The 14,975-nt window shown below is 38.1% G+C and overlaps 2 non-coding genes across 2 annotated transcripts; both read left to right on the forward strand.

The window, feature by feature from the left end:
* Positions 1 to 72, forward strand: TRNAP-UGG (transfer RNA proline (anticodon UGG)). Its single transcript has one exon. It is a non-coding gene; the product is annotated as a tRNA-Pro (tRNA).
* A 7,283-nt stretch (positions 73 to 7,355) lies between these two features.
* TRNAF-GAA (transfer RNA phenylalanine (anticodon GAA)) lies at positions 7,356 to 7,428 on the forward strand. Its single transcript has one exon. It is a non-coding gene; the product is annotated as a tRNA-Phe (tRNA).
* Positions 7,429 to 14,975: the final 7,547 nt, after the last annotated feature.

Raw genomic sequence — 14,975 nt, forward strand, 5'->3', positions numbered from 1 at the left:
GGCCTGTTGGTCTAGGGGTATGATTCTCGCTTTGGGTGCGAGAGGTCCCGGGTTCAAATCCCGGACAGGCCCGATATTTTTCATTTTCGTCATACTTCCAACATGCTCAAAACTATAGCCAATTAGCATTACTATCATTAACTTTATTATCATGGTTTTTTAATTACTAGATGTCGGAATCATCTTTTTCCTTTTCTGCATTTTTCCGTTTCTACATCTAAAAGAGTCGTAAGATAGCTTAAAGGATTGACGCGTGCATGATAAAGGAAAAACGAACGCTAACTAAAGGATTTACGGAGACTAATGAGATATCGTTCGTAATTATACAATGAACACGGTTAAATCCCGAGAAAAATACCCAGCCTATCGAATCTACACCACAGAAATCTCCGAAAGAATAAAATATTTTGAATTGTAACCATATTTGCCACAAATGAAATATTTGACACGCTTTTTGAGGCTTCTTTTTGAGACTCGTAATATACCTTTCTAATAATATAATACGTAATAATATCTAATTATAGCCGTAATATACCTAACTAATATCTTATCATAAATATTCATTTTAATTAGTTCAAGAACTGAAACTCACTAAAGTTAAAACATTAAATATCCCTCTATGCTGTATACCTACCAGTCATAATCAGAGAGATCACCAAATAACACTGAATAAGTTATGAAAATCATTTCCAACATTAGTATGAGCACCAGAGAAATGATGTTTTCTTCCAATCGCCGCGCTAGTTTATTCTCATCCTGACTATTTGAACCTTACACGGAAGAATTATTGCACTTTATTATATAATAACTCCATACTAATCACAAATAATGGCTTTCACGAAGATTTTGTAAAAATACAAATAATAAAAGAGAAAATACACTCGTATATATGTAAAAGTAACAAGACTAATTCATTGCTTAAATTATCCACCCAAAAAAAATGTGCAGAAAGGTTTGGAATACCGCAGAGACGATACAAGATGAATAAAACAATAAAAGGAACCGCAGTTGGCACCTTTGGGGCTCGAGAGTGGCGTCCGCCATTCATGAGGCGAACGGCGGAGTGGAAAGGAATTAGGGAGCGACGGGGAAAAAAAGCTGCGGGGGACCGGCAAACCAATCCCTCGGGATTTCTGGAAATCACGCAACAATCGGCTCAAAATAAAGCCGACGGATTTTTTTTATGGCACCCCCAACAAAATAGCTCGAACGGAGGGTAAAACTTAAAAGAGCACCGCGGAAAAAAAACGACGGATGGAGAAGTGACGCCGCAAATTTCAAGAGAAAACACAAATCTGTAAGCTGGCAAAGTTTTTATTTTGCCCGATCGAAAACCCAATGTTATCTACGTCCTAAAAGGTAAGAAGAGGGAGTCCTTTGAATTTCTTCACAAGACGCCATCAAATATGAGGGGAAGAAAACCTTAACAGTGAAGAATAGTATTCACCCCCAGGGAGTCTTGAAAACAGGGACGCATCGGAGTAATATGAAAAAAGCAGCGTTGTGCGTACATCAACCAGCATTTGAAAAAAAACATCCTCAGTGCTATTACTAGGTGAGAGATTGAACAAATTCCCGATTCACAAATGTTGTCCTTTTTTAATTTCGCATCTTAGCTGATATAAAATTTAGATTCGTTTCTTAAATTAGACGAAAAATTGTCGGTATGTACCTCCATCCACGTCTTAACTGCCTAGTTTAGTGGCAGGTAGTTAGCCAAAAAAACTCAACTTTTTCCTCATTAAAAGCTACAGTGATTAGTTGTGCCAATTCTCTGGATGGCTTAGCGAAGAAAATCTTGTTACTGCATATGAAATATTCAAAGGAAAATACAATTGGATTAACATAAAAGTGCTCGCTATTTATAATCATCAGACTCCTTCGCTAATTTGCAATACGTGTTTTTCTTATCTCGATCCCTACTTGAGGTGCTTTGTGGAGGGCACTTTGCGTGAGTACACCGTCCGTAGGATGGGACGTTAAGCTGCGGGCCCCTTGGCGCCTTTCGTATAGAGTAGGCCAATGCCGACGCCGGGTTTCTCTCCACCCTTCATCCTTTCCTGTCTATCCCCTATGGCGTAAATGACCTCAGCAGTCGGTCGCCTCCCCTAAATACTACTTCTAATACTGTGTTTTTGTTTTGAGCGATTGTGGACTCCTCATACTGTCATTTCTTCCTCATTCTATTTAGTTTCTTGAATATATAAGGCATACTTGTACTTGCCATGCACGATCGAGCTTCTAAACTACATATCCCAAAAAAAGGAATAAGAGCATTTGTAAGGTCTATCGTTCTGTAAGGCATACTTTCCTGTTCAAATTACGACTGACCAAATCCAGTGCAGCGAACCGAGAGAACTCATGCTTTGGGGCCCGGACGGTTGCTTTTGATAGACTTCTCACTATCCCATTAATATACCCTTCTTTCCACGGGCAATGTGATACTCTCGAACTGTAACATTATCCGTCTTTGAAATAAAAGCCTATGGCCCAACAGTATAATATCGCCTGTGCCATTAAGAACGAATCCTTATATTGGCTGAATCCACGTTACGCGCCATTTAGATGAGATTTGATTAACGACCAAGATTATCCAGACTTACACACCTTTGTTTAAATCTTTTTAGGAAAGAAGAGAACTAACCTACGAAGTAACACTCAAGCCTAAATTATAATTCTGATCGCGAATTCAATATTGTTAAATGTGAAATTACATGAGAAACGGCATATATTTCCATAGGTACGTTAGTTAGTAATAATAGCAAAAACTTGAAGATGTTTGCTTCGGCCTAGCTATGAAAACCTTTTCTCAAGGCAATCCCTCTTCCTTGGTTATCTCACCCACGACTACGATGCACGGTTTGGTGTACGTATTAAACAGTTTTTTGATTAGTGAAACTAGTGTAATTTTTCTAGTTTGCAAAATGAGCAGTGTAGGGAGTTTCTATTGAACGGAACCAAGAAAATGACGTCTGTTACATTATTTGGATGTTCATCAACATTGTGAGTTGCCTGAATGTCAGTGATCCACCTATATCCACCGTGCGAGACTCCCTGGCAATAAGAAATGCGTACCAAACCATTGATATATTTGATATTTGTGTCATTCGAAGGGATTTCACTTTTGTGTTCCAGCTCTTCTCTCGTTTTTGACGATCTTCGGAAGGTTTAGGAATATTCCTGTATCCTACGGTTATTGAAGTTATATGACGAGACTCGGAGTATTTGAAACTATTAGCGATTCGAAGATTTGAGACAATGAGCATCGCATTAATTTATGAATGAAATTTTAAAAATATAATAATAATAATACTTTATTCATTTTAAAAATGGTACAACCATATTAAATGTCGTCAATATAAGTATTATTTAACATATAAACATACTTTATTTAACATATAAACTACAAATGTGATGAAAATTGTCACAAAAGAATTCATCCAATGAGTATAGTGGGTGAGCAAGTAACCAGGTATATACCCTATTCTTGAAACTCTGGATACCATCTGATTTCAACTGAGTAGGCAGATAGTTATACAGTCGTATGTTCATATTGTGAAATGTGTTGTAAGTTAATGACAATCTACAATAAGTAGTATTTAGATTCGATTTACCTCTTGTGGAATAGTTATGGAGGTTGGATCTTAATAGGTAAGTTTCTAGATTAACTTTCACATGAATCAGAGCCTTAAAGATATACAAACAAAATACAGTCATGATTCTATACCTAATAAAAAAAGGTTTGCAGGAATCACGTGGTGGTATATTAGCAAGAGAGCGAAGCATAATACCAGATATATAGCAAAGCATAATATTTTGGAACTTATGTGTTTTACTAGGGATAATTTAATTTTCTAAATGTCTAGCATTAAGGAAAGAAATAGTAGGAAATGAAACTTTTAGGTCCTAATTTATTTAGCTGCGCAGAAGGAAAAACGATACATAAAGATCATTGACACGAAAGGTGGATAATGATATTTAAAATAATTTTCTTCAAATTATCCATCAACAAAAAATTATCAAACTGTTATATATCAGTTAAACCTGTAAAAACTGAACAAATAATGAATGGGGTCCGGGAAACTATGAGGGATTGTTGATGAGCATTTCAGTCCTTATCTCTCCTTCGCGAATATTAAAATGATGAAGATATGAATAAGTTTGCCAGAACCGGGCTTCCGATTTCTGTGTTACGATTCTCAACAAAGCCTAAACTATTAGATGGTATAATGTTGTAATGATATGGAGAGCCAAGTCTCTACCATGGTTACAGGCGCAGGCAATTCATGCCATTGTGGCATATTCCACCTAAACGATTCACTGTCCTCCGAGCGTGCTACTGTACCGAGCCGTGGACTCGAAATTGTCTCTACAAACCTGTAGCGTCAAGACTCCTGAGAGAAGATGTTTCCTATCTCACACCAATCGAAATGAGAAGGCGAAACCCTCCATTCGAAATAACACAACCGTGCATTCACCGATCATCCAGCATCAATAAAAAAATAATCTCTCTCGAATGCAGCTATTGCCATCTTTCATCAGATCGTTGACTTTAAGAATTCATTCGCGCACAATGGTAAATTAGTCTCTTCATTTCCAGAACATCCTGGCAATCACATCCCAACCAAGGGACAAAAAAATAGATCCAGAAAACAAAAACGTAAACAGAAAGGGAAGAAGGAAATCTCTCACGTAATTTTTTTTCGGCCTCCACTCGAGGAGGAGAAAAAAAAACCTCAACTTTGACGCGTCGCTCCTCCCGTTGGAGTGAATCCGGTGGGTGCGGATTCTCTCCCGCTCCCAACCAATCGGATTCATTTATTACCGCGCTCATCAATTCGTGAACCCCCCCCTCAAAACCGCTTTCCGCCTCTCTTTTGTGAGAGGCGAGAACGGCGGCGTCCTCATCTCGTGCGGCCGAGGCCCGCGCAAAGCAACAATGGAATAATGACTTCTTATTGAGGCGCGGCAAACAATAAAGGGAAATTTCCCCGATAGGAATCATTTGGAGTTTGTGGGAGGTTCGGATGTGGAGGGGAGAGGGAAGAGGGTGGGTAGGGGATAGAATGGGGAGGGCGTTTGAGGGGAATGCGATCCGAATGCTGGGTGGGTAAGATGAGGCTACGGTTTCTACCTTTCGGTTTGCTGCTCTTGTGTTCCTTCGAGGAAAACGATGAGGAACAAAAAGGTCGTCTTGGGAGACGTCCTTCACGACTCCAGTTGGTCAGGATGATGCAGCAACCCGTTCGCACGAAGACAATTTCTTCTTTTTTTTAAATACAGAGTTATTTTTACTTTGACCGTTAAATGCATAAAACTATTTCAGGCTGAATTATTTGCCACATGAGAGGACGAATTCGTAGTCCGTATTAATACACATATACGTCCAAAGCTCCCTTGACCGTGCAAGACATCGCCTTTAAATTTAAATATAGTTAACCCCGAAAGGAATTTTTGTTTCCCATGAATGCATATGGTCGGTAGTTACTCAGAAAATGACGGGTACTCGATTGGTGAGTACATGAAATAGATCGCCACGAATGTATTGCCTTAGGGCCATGATGTGTGCCGCTACAGCTTGCGCGTGTTTCAGTGCATGCACACATATTTGGAAAATTTAAGCTATTACTAATAGATCATTGTATCAAGTTGCGAAAACAGTGCTTAACTGAATGATATTTCAAAAATATTAGTATTACATGAGGTATCAATCAAACATATAATTAGGTATTTCAAAGAAAGACTAGGATTTGAAAATATGAATTTCCGACTGACCGAATGACTCGAATTTCTTTAAACTATTCTCTGTTTTTGTGCTTATGCTGTAAGTAATGAAAATTATACTTCGGTAATTATTTTAATTTCCCAAAGAAATTAGTTCATCATTTCAACATGTTTTCTGCCCCCCCCTTACCCGTCTACTTTACCTATTTTGGGTGTCCCCCGTCCTTGTCACTTCGACTTTGTTTGCAGGCAATTCCTTCAGTGCTCGAGGACTATTTTGTAGCCGAAATGCGAGGGGGTATCGTAAACTTTTAATTATTACTATAAATGATCGAGAAAGAAACTCTATGACTATTTGTTATTCTTAAGACTTCTCTACATAGTCACTATCCGCGATTATACATTGATTCCAGCGTTTTTGATCTTTCAAAGGTCGTCATTGTAGAATACAGAATGCTGCGTCGAAAACCATTGTTCTACCTCTTGAATTATGCCAACTCTGTTGACAAATCTCCAACTCTGCAATGCTTTTAGAGCTCTGAAATTAACAAAAAGTCGCTAGGGGTGGATGTGGCAATATGTCAAAGACACGCTGCTTTGATTCCTCAACTGCACCATTAGATAAGTGAGCAGGTGTACTGTCGAAGAGGAGACAGATACCTTCGATGATTATGCCTCGCCAGTTCTTTATCCGAGCATGACGCGATTTGTTCAGCAGTGTGCAGTAATAGGCACCAGTAACGCTAATCCTTCTCCAGGTAGTCTGTTAAGGTGATTCCACGACAGTACATAAAAACAGACAGCATGAGTTTCCCTGCAAGCTTCTGCACCTTAGCCTTCTTGAAGAGTGGTGAGTCGCTGTGCTTCCTCTCCTTACTTTTCTATTTGGTATTTGGATCATAATGATAGATCAAATTTTCATCCATTGTCACCAGGTGACCGATAAATCCTCTTCGCCTTGCTCCAAAAGATCGAACATCTCCATTGACAGGGCGCGCTGTGTCTGCTTCTGAAAAGGAGACAAGTCGTGGAACCCAGCGTGCTGACAGGATTAACATCTGCAGTTCTCGGTGAATAACTTTCCACACGCTGCCGTACCTATAATCAGTCTCATTCATAATCATTTAAATGGTTGACCTTCGCTCTGATAGGATTAAGTCCTCCAATTTCTTCAGTTTGTGAGCATCCAGCGTGAGTGATGCTCTTACGGTTCTTATACAGGTTCTAGTTCTTCCTATATCTTGCATTTCCTTGCTACTCATTCTTAAGTTCATCACAAAATTCAAATTGCTCCAGTTTTCCTTACTAATTTAATAAAGAATGTGAGTATGGGGATGGTTTACGAGGAGCTCCAGCATTTTTTCGATAGAGAGCTACTGAGTTATGACTGTTCCATCTCTAGTTCGAACGAAAAAACGACTAATGTGGCCAGATTTAGCGGCAGCTAATATTCGGCTGAAGGTTCAATCAATTGTACCGTTGAAATGTTGCAACAATGGACGTTTATTCTTGGACTCTGGAAAAACCGCAAAATACTCTCCGATAACAGCAGTCTTTATTTTAGAGAACTACTGGTGGTTGGAAAACCACTCCGCACACTGTTTGAATTTTATCTCCTTATCCCAATTACGGCCGAAATAGCTCAGTTGGGAGAGCGTTAGACTGAAGATCTAAAGGTCCCTGGTTCAATCCCGGGTTTCGGCATATTTTTTCAATCTTAATTTTTTTTTCAATTTTGCGTCTATCGTTTTCACTGCCGTTCTAAGTTTAAACAAAGCTATTTTTGCAATTTTCTACAGTAAGAGTGGCATTTCAGAGTTATTGCCATGTTAGATCACAAAATTTTCTCAGTGGGTAAATGGAGCGAATAATATTACATAAAAGCATTTTGTAAATTTATAAAGTTCTTGCAATATAAAAAAAAGACAAATAATGTAAAACGATGCTGAGGCACAATGCGATTTTTAAAACTATGCCTTTATTTAAATGACGGTTTCGTCGACATTAGAGCTCCAGGTCTGACAATCTGACCGTAGGAATACAGGGGAGAGGCGGGTTAACAGAATTTAAACTTTCCTATCAGGACGTGGTCAACATATCTCCATAAACTATTGCAAATTCAAGGGCAAATATTTCGATAAATGAAACTAGAAATATTTTGAAAAGATATACTTGCTTCTTGAGAATTACAATGAATAAATCAAACAAACCCGCTGTATTTTCCCAGCATTTAGGTATACATAAATTTGTAATAAAATTTTCAATTTATCTTAAGATGTTACGCTGTAATGAAACCTAGGTCGTAATAAAAAAATTCGATGTGGAAAAACAATGTGTCATCTTTCATCATGAAGGATTTCCGTCATCTTACGCCTGAAACTGTCTAATTCTCGGCGAGGTTATAAAACAATAAAATCATCTAGGTTGTCTGTAATAAATGACTATGTAGACAAATCAAATGTATTTATCATTACGGCTTCCTAAGTGAGTGAGATGTTTCACGTGGTCTAGTTTACTCTCACCAAACTCAATGATTAAGTTACCATTCCTATTCCAAGTGAACCTCTGTAACTTAATTTTCTATTGATCAATTCTCATACCATACTTCTACCTCTGGCTTTATAATGGCTCATGATGATTATAATTAAACGATGGTTATATTCCAAATTAATTTCAATCTGTAATCTAATTACTGCTATACTTTTACGCGTGCCTCTTTCTTCTCTGAACCTTTCTTTTCCTTTCTGAATCACACTACCCGGACCTAAGCCAACTTCACATGCATCGTAATGTTTAGGTCTTAACTTGTTGACCAAATTTCTATCCTAGTATATAGTTTTTGTGTGCGCTCTTTCTATCTTGCCTGGGTCATTACTGTCCGGAAATTTCAGAGTCGTTTTTTAAAAATTCATGCAGATCAATTATTTTTAAACCCCACCTTGAGAGCAGAATAAAATCCGTAGATTTAAATAAAAGCTATCGAGTATATGCATACACCCACTGTCGTTTTGTTTTTGTCATGAAATAATTTTAAAAGTATTTAAGCTACCCACAGGTTGTTTTATTTATATGTTGGAATCTGGTTTTAAGGCGATTAAAGCAACTGAGAGTGAGAAATGAATCATATCTCCGAATAATTCCACTTCCAAAGAAATTATCAGATTTTTCTTTAAAGCTATTTTCACAGAAACATGCAATGCAAGTTCGACCTGAACGAAATGATGTACACACAAGGAGTAAGGGTTTCAACAAGATTGTCAACAAGCCATGACCTTTTAGGACTAATTAAAGGCGATTTCAGGCAATAGTAACTTTGAAATTTGTTATGTCGCCTCTGCAGACAGCCAAAACTGGAGGGAAATCGGTCATCAGAATGTACTTATACTTCTCCCTCAAGCTAATCCAATCTTATAATTTACTGAGACTCGTATTTTCCTCCACCAATGGCTGTGGTCACTACGAAACGTGCAGTCACAATCAGCCAACAGTTCAAGGCGCTGACGGTACCTTCACCTATAACCATAATCTCTTTTGATCCTCATGCCATGGTCTCACATCAGAGTCAAGCAAGAATCTTTTTGACATTTTGCTCTCGCTTGCCTGTCCTTCGCACCCATTCAGTGGAAATAGACCACAGTTCCGGTATTTCTGATATCCCTAATGAAAACTAAACTATGTTTAAGCCATATTTTCACAGCTATTGCTATTTTCTGCGACACTTTTGCAAGTGAAGGATCAGGAGTGCTATGGGTTGCGTCATTGAATAACTGGTTGGGTGAGGGCCCTACTTGTGCGTTTCCTGTGTGGAGCTTGAGTAGGATATCACTTGTTAGCAAACGTGATTCAACCCCTCGGCAAGCCACGTGGTGTTCAGAGGTTCGCTGACTTTGCAAAGAGATATAATGGGGATGCATATCGCCGGGGTCATTTGACTTGGTTCATTTCATTGCATTGCTTTTTTGGGTGAGGACAACATATTGCTCTAGGAGCAGTGCCAATTAAATCAATATGTACACTTAAAAATTAGAAAATAATAGTTCCTTTGTATATTATTATGAATAAGGACAACACTAAAACAAAATGCTTAATATTGTATTTATCTAAATTGTTACAATTTGAAAAAAATCGTATTGACTTGTTTCTTAAAAGATTACTTTTCCTCAGTGGGGATTTAATCGAATTAATGACAAGAATAAGGGCATAAGAAGTGGATAAAGGCCTGGGAGATCAATAAAGAGAAGAGACAGACGAAATGTAAAACGTTGGAAACAAACAATAAATAAATGAATTCATATTTTCTCCTTTACCTTCTGTCAGTTTTTAAATCATCAATGCTGAAACTTATTCCACTTTTTGAATTCGGATTGCATGCTGTTGCTGGTTAGTTATAATCCAACGGTTAAGGTAGGTTTTGAATGGACAAATCAACCAAATAAATATCTTTTTTCTCCTAAGAAAATTTAACCCAACATCCTAATCTAACACATGTCCCGGTCAACTTTCCGCGGTTTGGAAAACTGCGAAGTTCAAAGAGAGTCCCTAAAACCCTTCGCGACAAACGGATCAAAATGACAAAGAAAACATTAGGCACGTGCAAAAATATAGTGTTAAGCAGATCAAATTACACCGCCAAAATTGAATTTGATCTTTATGAAATTTAATGATTTCTTCTCCTCGGAAGCACTCGTGTAGACTCGTTTTGAGGACGGCGATAAATAAACCAAGGCACCCTAGGATTAGCGAAGATATATGGCAGGTCTTAATGGGCATCGGCGCAGGTAGGGGTGAGAACGGTAAACCCGAATGAAGCCGCGACGAAAGTAACGACCATAATATCCGGTGGAAAACATAAGGGCCCTGTTCAGGAGCCTTCCGGTTAAGTGCAGTGAAGAAGAAACTACAGCACGGGAGAGAGTAAAACCTGACATAAAAACATCCGGAACTACAGGCAACACATCTATGAGTTCAAAAGACAAAATGATTCAATAAAGTCTCCAAAAGGAGAGGAGTCTGACAATTTAAAATTTTACAAATAGGTTCTAAGGGTTCGAATCCGAATACGAGTATTTAATATTTCTTGGGAGTGCTTCTCCAAAATAACGAGACAAATGATTTACATTCACAAAGAACTTCCTAGCGATTTTCTATACTTCCGAGTTACATCCATATTCTAACACAATCATTGGTCACCAAGTTTTCACTATTGTGCATAATAAAACAATCCGCGAATGAAAGCCAGACTTAGAACAGGGAATGAGTGATTGCTGAGAATGCAGAAAAATGGAGCTTTGAACCGTAAAAACTCACGTTGGATTGGATAAGGGCTACCATGTAAGCCATCATAAAAACTGATCAGGGAAAACATTTTCGTGCAAAAGTGTAACTTTAACTGCTGCAATCATTATCATTGGTCGTTCAATCCTAAGATTGGTTGACTGCAACCATCCATCCATCCCCTGATCCATCTATCTGATGCTAATTGGCTTACTTTCTGGTATTTTTTGCAAGGTCTTTCTTCGTTTTGTGTCCCATGTATTTATCCCTTAGCCTTCCTCTTGGAACTTTTCCCCATATTTTTCCTTCTATTATATTCTTCACGAATCCATTGTGCCTCTTGGTGTGGTCAACCCATCTGGTTCTCCTCTTCTCTATGGTGTTCCATAAGGTCCGTTCTTCGTCTATTCTTCTGTACTTTTCTGCATTTCTTATTTTATCGGCCATTTGATCTTAAGCATCGCCCTCCAGCACCAGGTTTCGAAGGCTTCTAGTCTCTAGTCTGCTGCAATTGTGTTAAATATATTACATGATTTGTACTAATAAAACCTGAGAAGGAATTTGAGTAAAAAAATAGTTCCAAGGATGCGTATTACTAAGAATGTGACGTAGAACGTGATTATTGATGGTTTATATGTTGTTGGTAAACTTTCCAAACAATATTTAAAACAATTGGATCCACGTAAGCTCTTAATTCTGAGTTAGATTTTTTTGCTAAGAAAAATAATTACTTTATAAGATATTAAGCCAACTCGATGCACCTTGCTAAATGGAAGGAGTGATGGTGTGATGCAAAGTTCGTCGTTGAGCCCTCAACTTCCAAGAAAATTTGCACCGTCGGCCAAGGTGCAAGGGAGACAGGAAACTGGGAACTTTTGAGAAGACCACCCATAGGCAACGGATATCTCCTCACAAACTTACACTTTTCAAGAAAGTTTATGGGGCAAAGACTCTTTTGATGGATTCATTAACAAGACATGGAATCCCTTCGTTGCGCGAGGGCCAAAAAAATTTTTTATACCCTTGAAAGCGTGGGAAACTTCTTCTTCCTCGTACCTTTACGAGAAGATACGGACAGGAGAGATTCATAGAAAAAAACTCACTCACTCATGTGAAAAGTTTGTAAGTTTATATGTGCTACACACAGAAGCAGGTAGGCATACACCAGCCCGTTTAATATTTTTAAGAGGTAGTTGAAACAAAGATTTCCTTTAGAGTTTCCTATAAAAACAAAACTCTATTTGGTCAATAAAACCTAACGCTATTATCACTGTAAATCTTTCGATTCTCTCAGAGCCTGATGTTCCAAAATAATGACTACTTTCGTTTTTACGGTTGGTGACCTAACACCCCCCGCCACACGCCCTTGCGGCGGCTTGCGGGGTATTATGTAGATGTAGATGTAGATTATCATACAAAGCCAAAGTTGAAAATTTTGCTAATACTGTGATTTTGAACGCAGACCAGCTTGAAAATTTATCAAAGGAAAACAATTTTGATAATGACTTAATAATTATTCATTGCCATATCATTTCTTGGCACAAAAAATAAAAATAACGCAATAGTTCTATCGAAAAATCTATCATTTACTCGTTTGATTAAGATCATTGGCGTTAATATAAGAAGTGAAAACATACATTGAGACAACGTGGTCATTGTTAAGAAATTTCATTTTAAAGCGCACTCCTCTAAATACTCGCAATATTATTTTTTCCTAGGTGTTTTATAAATGAAAACAAGACCAAAGCAATGTGCCTCGCTGCGCATATTCCCACGCTGTGGAAAGTAATCGGAGAATATCAGCAGGGAGAAAGCAAACAAGAATAATGCATCCCGCACGCCAAAAATTTACAAAAAGAATGATGTCGACGCGAAGAATATATATACCCAGTGAAATAAATTATACCTCACGGCGTCGCGGGAAGCTTTCAAGATGTCCTTTGAGAGAAAGAAAGATTGAGAAAAAATATAAAAGAGAAGAGGAGGAGAGACCATTTTGAGAATAACAAGAGGCAAGCGAAGGATGAAGCCGAATATTCAATAGAAAATATAGGAGGTGCAACACATAGGACCCGTGGCGTGAAGGCTTCAATTATTTTCAAAATATGAAGTGACAAATAGGCAGGAACCCTCACGGGACGTTACTACATCGTTGTATTATTTTTTGTCCAAACAGATATCATGTTTTGTGACCTAAATAAGCAGAAGCGTGTCTCGAAGCAACAATATATCTGAATTCATTGTCTACACGCTAGGGAATGTTGATGCGCGCAAGATAGGGTCGTGCGTTTAAAAAATAATAAGAAAAGAATAAAGAATGCAGATGTTCAACCACTTACCATTTCAAATGCTGCATTGATAATCACACACAAATCTCGAAGGAATCTCTTGCAAAAGCTATCGAGGTTCATAGCATGTACTAACATAAAACCGCCTATGATCACCGTCCAAGCGTCCGAAAATCAATCAGCCAATTATGAAAGGACATTAATCAAATTGGTTTTTAATTAGAAATTAAATACTTGAAATAACCTAACACTGAATTGAAGTCCATCCGAAATATAATTTTAATGCCGCATAAAATTGTTCTTCGAGATTTTACACATACTTGTACACAAGAGCCCGCAAGCCGCCGCAAGGGCGTATGGCAGGGCGTGTTAAGGCACTAGTCATACTGGCAAAAATGTTAGCTCTTACACACACTTAAACACGTGTTAGCTCATATATACAACACTCATGTATGCACATGCATATGTAATTCAGGCCATGGTTGTTGCTTTTGGCCAATTCATCAAATTCTATTATCGACGTTAATTTAATTCTTCCGGCCTCTTGGGTTCTATTTTGGTATGTTTACATGTATGCATCGTCCGAGAGAAGAACAAGAACTTGAATCTGTCTTTGGCAGCATCCATTTCTCTTATTTTATCTCGATGGTGGAATCTACCGATTAAATTTAGTGGCATAACAATTCCCTCTGTGTCGCAGGGAAGCTCAGGTGCCGTGCACCATCCTATAAGCCAAAGTCTTTCCTATTACTTACGTGAACCATGACCCTTCAGCGTAAATCCTCCAGCATACCCACGACGCTTACTCGCTCCTCTTAGTAATTTTTAACAAACCTAGAGAATTATCCCTCTATTTTATCTAAGGCTTTGATCAACGTTTCATCCCATTATTCCAAGATACGTGTATGCATTTATGAATTTTCGGTTGTATATACCACAAAAAACTGCGCATTAACTTTAGTTGTTGTAGTTATTGAACGAATTCTAGTAAAACGACATTTCTCACAACCTGTGAGCAAAGTAATGAATTCATCCAAACTAGGCAGAAAATGATGGGAACCTTAGGGCGCGTAATTAAAAGAAAAAATAAATTCTTCCGCGTATAAACAAACAAGAAAAATATCTGGAAAAGAAAAAAAATCAAGAAGAACATACCTGCGATTCAACTCGTTGCCGGCTAAGTTGCCAGTTGCCGGCCGACTTAGCCGTAGCTACGTCCATTGGAACCCTGCTTTATAAGTTAAATTTAACTTGAGGATATTCAACCTTCGACAGGGGGTGATGCCAGAGGTTGTTTCTGGGCAATATTCTGAAATCTATTTATAATTGGGTCACAAATACTTACATAAAAATGACTGATTCATGCGTAACATGGGTTTCGAAGCAAAACGTCAGCATCATATACCTGATGATGGCGATTCACGTCGCAATCTGTGGAAAAATAAATTACGAAGAGGGCACCACATTTTATAATAATTCGGCTATGGCAAATATCTCATTATAATACTTTAACAACCCAGCGGTTGGTTCATTTATAGCTTTGCGGTTTATCCCTATCAGCAACATTTTGCCATGATTAAAACTGTATGTACGAAGTTTTCCACCTTTTTTTACGCGTAGGTCTTAACATTTTAAAACGGTCAGGATACACGTGATCTACTACTATCACAAGGTCCACTTTTTGGTGAA

The sequence above is a fragment of the Hetaerina americana genome, unplaced genomic scaffold, assembly GCF_022747635.1.
Source record: "Hetaerina americana unplaced genomic scaffold, ioHetAmer1.1.p SCAF_19, whole genome shotgun sequence".
Taxonomy (NCBI): domain Eukaryota; kingdom Metazoa; phylum Arthropoda; class Insecta; order Odonata; family Calopterygidae; genus Hetaerina; species Hetaerina americana.